Below are 9,424 nucleotides of genomic sequence, written 5' to 3'. Positions count from 1 at the left end.
GCAGAGGAACCTCTGGAGGATAGATCCAGGTTCATTGACCAATTCACTCAGTATATCCCTCAGCTGGTCACCAGAGAGGACAACCACAATCTTAACAGGCTAGTGTCAGAAGAGGAGGTCAGTGGAGTGATTAATGAAATGCAAAATGGAAAAGCCCCAGGCCCGGATGGGTTCAATGTAGACTTCTTCAAAGCCCGCTGGGAAATAGTCAAACAGGATATCCTTGAGGTTGTGGAAGACTCGAGAAAATCCAAAAAAGTTTTGGAGGCTCTTAATGCTTCCTTCATTGCTTTGATCCCAAAACAAGAAAATGCCATGACTCCGGATGGTTTCAGACCCATAGCCTTATGTAATGTGGTGTACAAAATTATTTCCAAAGTGATAGCTAATAGACTCAAGCCCCTTCTACCATCTCTCATCTCGGAGGAGCAAATGGGCTATGTGGAAGGAAGACAAATCCTCAACAACATCATCCAAGCTCATGAGGTGGTACACTCTCTCAAAAGCAACAAACAAGCTGGCATGATCATTCAGTTGGACCTAGTGAAAGCCTATGACAAGCTAAGTTGGTCTTATATAAGAGCAGTTCTAAAAGCCTATGGCTTCGACCAAAATTGGATAAGATGGGTTATGGCACTTGTCACCATGACCAGTTTTTCCATACTACTGAATGGAGCTCCTTCAAGAACCTTCACACCCTCCAGAGGTCTCAGACAGGGAGATCCGCTCTCTCCTTTCCTCTTCGTTCTCATGATGGAAGTGCTAGGCAGAGCGATTAAAATGGAAAATGCTAAAGGTCAGATCCAGGGTATCAAGCTCACCTTGGATGGAGTAGCAAACACTCATCAACAATTTGTGGATGACACTATGCTGCAAGGCATATCCACAGTCAGGGAAGCCAAAGAAATCAAACACATCTTAAATGACTTTGCTATGGCAGTAGGGACAGAGGTAAGCCTCAACAAATCAAAAGTTTTTTTTCTTTAACACTAACATTGCTATTAAGAGAAATATTACCAGAATTCTTGGGTTTCAACGGGAGCAACTACCTTCCAAGTATCTAGGCATACCCCTTACTGATAAACCTCTAAGCAAGAAAGTGTGGGAGCCAATAATAAACAAACTTCAGGACAAGGTCAGAAAATGGACATGCAGGTCACTTAATTTGGCAGGGCGCCTTGTGCTCACATAGGCAGTTTTGCAGGCAATTCCCATTTTCATGTTCTCAGCTCTTCCTGCTCCTAAATGTATTAAGTAGTAGATCAGGAGCATACAAAGGGATTTTCTGTGGGGTAGAGGAGAAGAGAAGAAGAAGTGGGCTTTAGTTGCCTGGGATAAAATATGCAAGCCCAAAAGCCATGGTGGCTTGGGGCTGCATGACCCTGAAACTCTCAGTAGAGTTGCGGGAGCCAAACTTTGGTGGAGATGGATTAAGGAGTCGACAGCTCCCTGGGCTAAGCTTTGGAAACAAAAATATGTCAAGTATTGACAGGAGAAGGATCATATTAGAATGTCAGGGCAAATCAAGGGCTCCCATATTTGGAACCTTGCCTGGGAAAATAAAAGTATTGTTCAGCAACATAACTTCTAGGAAATTCGAGCAGGGAACCTAGCACGATTTTGGGAGGACAACTGGCAACAGGAACCCAACCTTTATAAGGATGACTTAGTAGCTCTCAAGAGTGACATAGACAACAAAGGTCTTCTTATGGTGAAAGACTTCTAGGACCAGGAAAGGAATAATGGAAAATGGAGGATTTGGAAGGATCTAGGCTACAGTGATGAGAGTCCTCTGAAGGCCCAAGCAAAAGCTCTCACCCAGGCTCTAGAGCATAGAAGGATTCTAGTATCCTCCTTACCTGACCAATTAAGATGGGGAAAGAACACCAAAGGTAACTTTAACCTCAAAGAAGCTAAACAGGAAGTAACAGGATTTAACTATCTGAATCTTGATCAAGTCTAGAAGAAACTATGGCAGAGCCCCCACTGGATGAAAATAAAGTTATTCATCTGGCTAGTGCATCAAAGGAAAATCTTAACTTGGGAGGATCTCCTCAAAAAAGGCTTTATTGGCCCTTCCAAATGTTACCTCTGTGGCTCACAAGAGGAGACGATGAATCACCTTCTCAACCTCTGTCCTTTCACATCCAACGTGTGGGACTAGGTAGCCTCAATCTTTAAACAATCAGATAGGGATAGTCTCAACATATCCAATACTTTGAAGAATTGGAGGAACAACTTCTCAGGGAATGAAATTATTAATAAAGCTTGGATTCTGGTTCCAAGCTTTGTTATTTGGAATGTTTGGAAAGAGCGCAACAGTCGGATCTTCAAAAACAAAGCAAGCAAGCCACAACACATTATTGACCAAATTTTAAGGCAGCTCAAAGACACAGTAAAAAGCCTGTTGAGGACACTTCCTAAGGATCCTCCCCTACCCCAAGAGGCGAGTATTTTACTACATTTGGGTCTCCAGTCCATTAGCCCACAGGGCATAATCAAGGGAGTAAGCCAAATAAATGCAGATAGTGACATTTGGCAGCCTCCTCCTCATGGTTTCCTAAAGGTTAATATAGACGGAGCTTCTAAGGGCAATCCAGGCTTAGCTGGCTTTGGGGGTGCTATAAGAGATGAACAGGGTCAAATAAAGAAGATCTTCCATGGCCACTTGGGTAAGGCCACTAATAACATGGCGGAGCTCATGGCTCTGGAGCAATGCTTGGAAATCCTGTTGGACTCAAATTCGCATAATGTTATCATTGAAGCAGACTCGGAATTGATTATTAGAGCAGCCAAGAAAATATGTAATGGCACTTCTCCAGATAAAGTTTCGAAGCATTGGAGGCTTTTGCAGGTCTTTTACCGTATCCACTCCCATTTGCAAACCTTAAAAACTGTTAGCTTTGTCCATGTGAAAAGGAAAGCTAACATGACAGCGGACCATTTGACGAACGAAGGAGTCACTAATATGGATAGTGATTCTCGATATGCCTGGGATTTGTTACCACTGGGCAAACTGTTGGAGGATTGTCTCTATCAGGCGGACAAAGATTTGGAGCTATGGTTTCACAGGAAGGATCGAAGTGGATCAAGAGACAGGTGGGAGGACAAGGAACCCTAAACTGTCTGCCCTTTTTGGATTTTGACCGCAATCCTAAGTTCATTATTCCATCGGAGGTGTGGTGAGAGGATCGACTCTGGAAGTACCACAGGTTTGGTTGTCCATTGACCAAAACTTCATGTGGTAATTTTGATGGTGTTTGGGAGTTGGCAGAGAATCTGGGAGGAAGGCACAAGAACCGTCCGATGTTCTTGTTTAAAGGCTATCGCTTGGCGAAAGAGTGCGCAAGCTATTCCGCGAGGCGTTCGATTCTAAAACCACAAGTGGTTTATTGGGCGGGGTCCAAGTGGTTTTTGGTTTTTCTGAGGGAGGCCTTGATTCCACTCTTCGTGCGACACGTAGCTATGAGAGGTGAGAGAATACCGCTTACATTGGGTGGTTATCCCTCGCGCTACTTGTCCACTCGATATCCGCGTAGACCATTGGATCCTCGTTGGGTGATCAACGGTGTTGGTTTGTTCATGCATGTCGGTTTGGCGTTTTAGACCCAAAAGAGTTTAGAGAGCTGGCCTATAGCTTTCGTCGGGTCCGTATGACAGGTTTTTGTGTGGGTTTGTTGTCTCTAGCTGGTCTTTGGTGGCAGTCTTGTGGACCCTTGGTGGGTCACTAGTGGCATTCTGTGGGCCCCGGTTCTGTGGACCCGTCTTCCAAGGCGTTCGGGGTTTCTTTTGGTGCTCAATAGTACGACCAGAGGGTCTACTGCTTGCTTTTGTACAGATTGTCTGGAGGTAACTCCCCGGTTTGTGTGTTTGGGCTTCTCATGGTTTTGAGTGCATGGTTCGGAACTTTGCTTGCCCAGTTGCCTGTTGAATTCTCACAGAGTTGGTGCGGCTTCTTGTAAATTATGTATTACTGGCTAGATTAATAGAAGGTCCTACTCTTACTTGATAAAAAAAAAAATCAAGTAATTCAAGCAAAACGATCAATTTCACTAGATGCACAATGTTTAAGAGATGCACAAAGCTTTAAATATCTTGATCAACCACGAAATTTTGATCCCAGAACTAAAAGATGTATGCTTAGAAAACCAAATCCAGGAAAATTCCACCACCTTCAAATAGTTAGTCTCTAGATATAAAATTTTAAACACGTTTAACTAGCATAACAACACCAAGAATAGACTTTAGATTTGCTAACTTTAATTGATCCCTAGGAAAACTTTCTCAGTGGCTAAGCAAGACGAATCGAAAAAAAAGAAATATTTAATAATTCTTTAAAAATTTTACGGGCCAAAGAACACGTAAAAATTTAAAGGGCTTAAATATGAAATTTATTTCGATTTGACACTTAGGGTTTCTTGCGGTGAGGAGATGTGAAGTCCCTTTTTTATTATTATTTTTTTTAGAGTTTTTTATGATTTATTAATTTCAAATGAAACAACTATCATAAAATCAAAATATATGAAAACTAATCTACCTACACCCTAACTATAATAATATACAAAATTAAACTAAAAACACTTAACTTAACAAAACCCTAAACAAAAGAAAAGGAAAACTATCTAAAAAAATACCTGATATATAACTTAACGCATATACATGAAACCAAATCAAAAGGACTTCGAATGTTTTTATTTAATGTTGTTTGCTGTGTGGGTGAACGCAGGTTTGAACTTGACGGCGGAAAGAGTTTGCAGGTGAACGCGCATGAGGAGCAGCTCTAATGGAGGCTGCACGCAGGTGGAGAGGGACGATGGGGAAGGCTGCGGATAGGAGAGGGCTTCACGTAGGAGAAAGACAACTACGTGATGGGTATGCAATGACAGAGATATGCGTAGAAGGAAAATACGTGGAGGAAAAAAAAGATTGCGGGTTTGAGGAAACGCAGAAAAGGAGGGTTCGAAGACACCAAAGGGAGGAGGCAACGTGGATGGCATGGCAGTCTTGGCAAGAGGGAAGAGGGCAGGCGCAGAGATAGGGATCGACGGACAGGGATGATGCTTTATGAAGAAAGAGCTGCATACAGGCAACTTGGAAATGGACCACGCGTGGAGAGGATTTGGCAGCAGGGAGAAAGGCTTTGGCAGCATTTCGAGGGTAAAAACCATGGAGTTTGATGAAGATCATGCGCGGGGTAGCAAGAAAAGAGCTGCGATTAGGGGAGAGGGATGACGGATTGGGCAGCGATAGGAGGAAAAAGTGCACGCTAGAGGACAGGGAGCAATGGAGAAGCAGATATATGGCTGCTATGAAGCTGCGATTTTGACGAGGGTTAAGAGCAGAAAACGCAGAGGATATGGCAGCGCAGAGAAGTGGCGTTGGAACGAAGAAGAGGGTCTGCGGATGCAAGGATTTTGGCAGGGGTTTGAAAGCAGCGTGAGGGTTTTACACAATTTGCCCAAAATTTTCGAAATTTTCCTACAAATGAAAACCCCAGGCAACAATGGATAGGTGATCCAGAAATGTTTGAAATTTTCCAGAAATCTTAATAAAAATTTTAAATCGTCCTGCTTCAGACTTGCCTGATGAAAACCCCACAAAAATTTTCAAGATCTTAAATAAATACCCTTGCAAAAACTGATTTTGAGGCCAGATCTTACCTTCCAGGGCCTAGATCTGCAACTTGCGATGACAAAACAAAGAACCCAGAAAGAATATATACAATGATGAAATTAAAAAAACCCCAAATAAAACCAATTAAACAATTATAGTAATTGCAAGCTAAAGGCTCTAAGTAGCCAGATCTATCATTATGCCACACATATTTTTTTAAAATTTTAAATTTAAAGTGAGGTGCTTCAGAAAAAAACCCTCCATGCATCAACATTAGAATTTCTAATGATAAGCCCAGGATTCAATCAAGCTGGGCCCTTCAGAAAATGTTGATCGGGAGTTGGCTGGTCCAACTGAAAACTTCCCCGAATGCCCGATGATCTCAAAATCAAGAATTTCCTGCACAACTCAATTCAACCATTAACGTAGAGAGAGAAAACGACAATAAAATTCAGATTTAATGGAGATACTTGCCATGATATTCAAAATTTAAACTACCATTCAAACCCCAGTGATCAAACAAGATACTTGTGCTTAAATCACTCTTCATAAAGCTATCATCAATGGCTGAAAGGAAATCTATGCATGAAAATAAAACATCTTACAACGTTTCCACGAAGAGTAACACCAGCAGAAATTAACCCCAAAGTCTTTCTTTATTGCACATGAAAAACGATTATAAGAGAGCTTTCATTTAGCACACGACTCCAAGATCGAATGATCTCAACTGACAAATGACTCCCTATTTAAAGATAAATTTCCCAACAGCTAGTTCGAGTGATCCTTGTCAAAGCGATCTCAACCGTTGATGAGGATCAAAATTTCTTTTAATCTCATCCGTCGAAATTTTAAATATTGAGGAAATTTTAAAATTTTCGATTAAATGCATTTTAATATACTCAAAAATTAAAATTTTGCATTTATTTCCTCAAAACTTTGAGTTTGACTTAACCCCAGGGACCTAAGATATAAAATTTAGCAAAATAATCAACTAATTTTAGTCCCTGGACCAATTAAGATTTAATTTTTTAAAGGATCCACGAATTTTACCTCTGGAAAATTTAAATTTACCTAGGACCTAGGACCTATGAGGGGATAAATTATTTTTCTAACCCTCAAGACACTTTACATCATGATTTTTTACATTTTTTACATCTCAAGGGGAAAAGTTAAAACCCATTTGACCAAGACCCTCACAGACTACCCATTTCTTCGACACAAATATAATTTAGCAGATCAAGCAATTTATGATAAAATAACTTAACCAAATAGTTAGGATTATTCCCAAATCACTTTTACATAGACTCGATCTAGCACACTAGGACTCCCCTAACATTTTGGTGACAAAATCCATTCCGACTTTGGGGTAAGGCTGAAGGAAAATTTTGTCGATCATGGATCGATGAGACAAAAAACCTTCTGGAGTGTAGATCGTCATAAAAAAATTAGGTTTACCTAGGCAATTACATACACGACACGGATCTGCTGAGATTATTTACAGTTTACACATGCAAAAAGGGTTCACAATATAATATGATCAGGCTGATGATGATAGTCGAACGCACAGACACATTGATCAAGCGCTATCCCTTTTGCAAAAAAAGGGGGTGTACTGCTATGGGTCGTTGACATGTAGTGGTCAACATCTGGCTCTACTTGGGGACACGTTGCTGCACTGTAGGAATGTGAGAATCCAGAATCTGCATCCACTCAACACACAACAAAACATAAGTAGCGTCCATCCAAAAATCATCATATAACATTAAGCATAGGAAAGATATAAGCTCTTCATTTATTAACTATCTAGTAACATGAAAAGTAAATCTAATCCTAAGACAGAAATGAAATGCTGAAATGACAAGGTCTAGGGTTAGAAATATAATACAGAGGATGCCCCATGGCATCAGATGTCATCTTTGAAGAAGAGCCTGAGCATTTGGCCATTCGCAGGTAAGTCAAGTGGTTCGCCATCCAATCTGCTCAAGTGGAATGAGTTTGGTTCAGCAATGTCTCGAAGAATGTATGGTCCCAGCCACAAACTGTCAAATTTCTTATGTTTTCCCGGTTTTTCATTCTTGTGATCCCAAAGGAGCACCATATCTCCAACCTGCAAAGATCTAGATCGAGATGATTTATCAAAGCTTTTCTTAATGTTAGATTGACTTTTACATATATTATCAAAATCTATCCTACGAGCTTCATCCAACTCCACAATTTGATCAATTCTATTTTGAACAACATCTTTATTAGTGGAAAAAATTCTGAAGGAGTTGATAAGCTGGCAATTTCAGGTGCATAGGTAAGGTTACATCCAAGCCATAAACTAATTCAAAGGGTCTTTTACCAGTAGCTTTCTTTTTGGTGATTCTATCTACCCATAAAGCATACTTGATTTTGCTATCCCAAGATTTTTTATTATCCCCTACTATCTTTTTGATAATGGTTATGAGATTTTTATTACCTGATTCAGCAAGACCATTACCCTGAGGATAGTAATTTGATGAATGAGATAAGACAATGCCATACTTGAAACAAAAAGATGAAAACTTTGAAGAATTAAAAGCCTTGGCATTATCAGTGGTGATCTTAGCAGGGACACCAAATCTAGTAATGATATTATTTTCAATGAAATCCATAATGACCTTTTCAGTGGCATTCTTAGTAGGGATGGCTTCGATCCATTTAGTGAAGTAATCAGTAGCAGTCAAAATCCATGAGTAGCCATTGCTAGAATTTTCATGAAACTTCCCAATGAAGTCCAGACCCCAATGCTGAAAAGGTGCCTCCACAACCACAGGTTGTAAAGGCACGACAGCAAGCTTCTGTTTTCCAGTGAACACTTGGCAGGCTTGACAACTTCTAACAAACTTATGCACATCAGAAAAAATTGAAGGCCAATAATAACCAGCTCTCAGAATTTTGTGGGTAGTAGTTCTAGCAGCATAATGACCACCACAAATCTCCGAATGAAACTCAGAAACCAACTTTTTGGACTCAATTTTGTCAACACACCTAAGAACTATGCCCTCAAGATTTCTCCATCCAAGGCCATCTTTCATGAGGCAATACTTAGTGGCTTTTAATCTAAGAGCCCTTCTCCTATGAGCGACTAAATGGTTAGGACATGTAAGATTTATTAGGTAATAAACAATGTCCTTGTACCACTCATGCTCTCCTAATCTCTGCAGCTCAGGCGAAGATGAATCGTTAAGACAAATCAAACCAAGAGCTTTTCATTACCTTAGGTCATCATTGGAGCTAAGCCTTGGCCTTTGACTAACTTGGTGGGTCTAATCTCTAAATCATATTCTTGTATTTTAGTAACCCACGTAGCACGAGTCCCTAAGCAATCAGTTTGAGTTAATATATCCTTAACAACAGAATGTGGGACAAAAGCAATGATTTTGGAATAACCCACACAAGTCTTGAAATGCTTAAGAGATTTGACTAAGGCACAAGCTTGCTTTTCCATGGTAGTGTACTTTAATTCAGAATTTTGAAGCACTCTCTACTCATGAAAGCAATACGCTGCTCATGACCATCTTTATTTTTCTGCAATAAGACACCAGCAATGGTATCCTCAGAAGTGAAAGAGAAAATCATGAAATCCTTAGAGTAATCAAGACTGACTAAAACAGGGGCTCTTGCAATAGCACCTTTGATTTTTTGAAAAGCCTTTTTGTCGTCTTCTTGCCAAACAAATTTTACATCTTTTTTCAGAAGACTTTGAATAGGCTTAGCCACTTGCGCGTAATTTGGAATAAATCTTCTAAGAAAATTTATTTTTCCAATGAAAGACTGAAGGGATTTA

Source organism: Pinus tabuliformis, chromosome 7 (genome assembly GCF_031772625.1).
Source record: "Pinus tabuliformis cultivar Carrire ecotype Pingquan chromosome 7, CPIR1, whole genome shotgun sequence".
Taxonomy (NCBI): domain Eukaryota; kingdom Viridiplantae; phylum Streptophyta; class Pinopsida; order Pinales; family Pinaceae; genus Pinus; species Pinus tabuliformis.
This window is presented reverse-complemented; position numbering follows the sequence as displayed.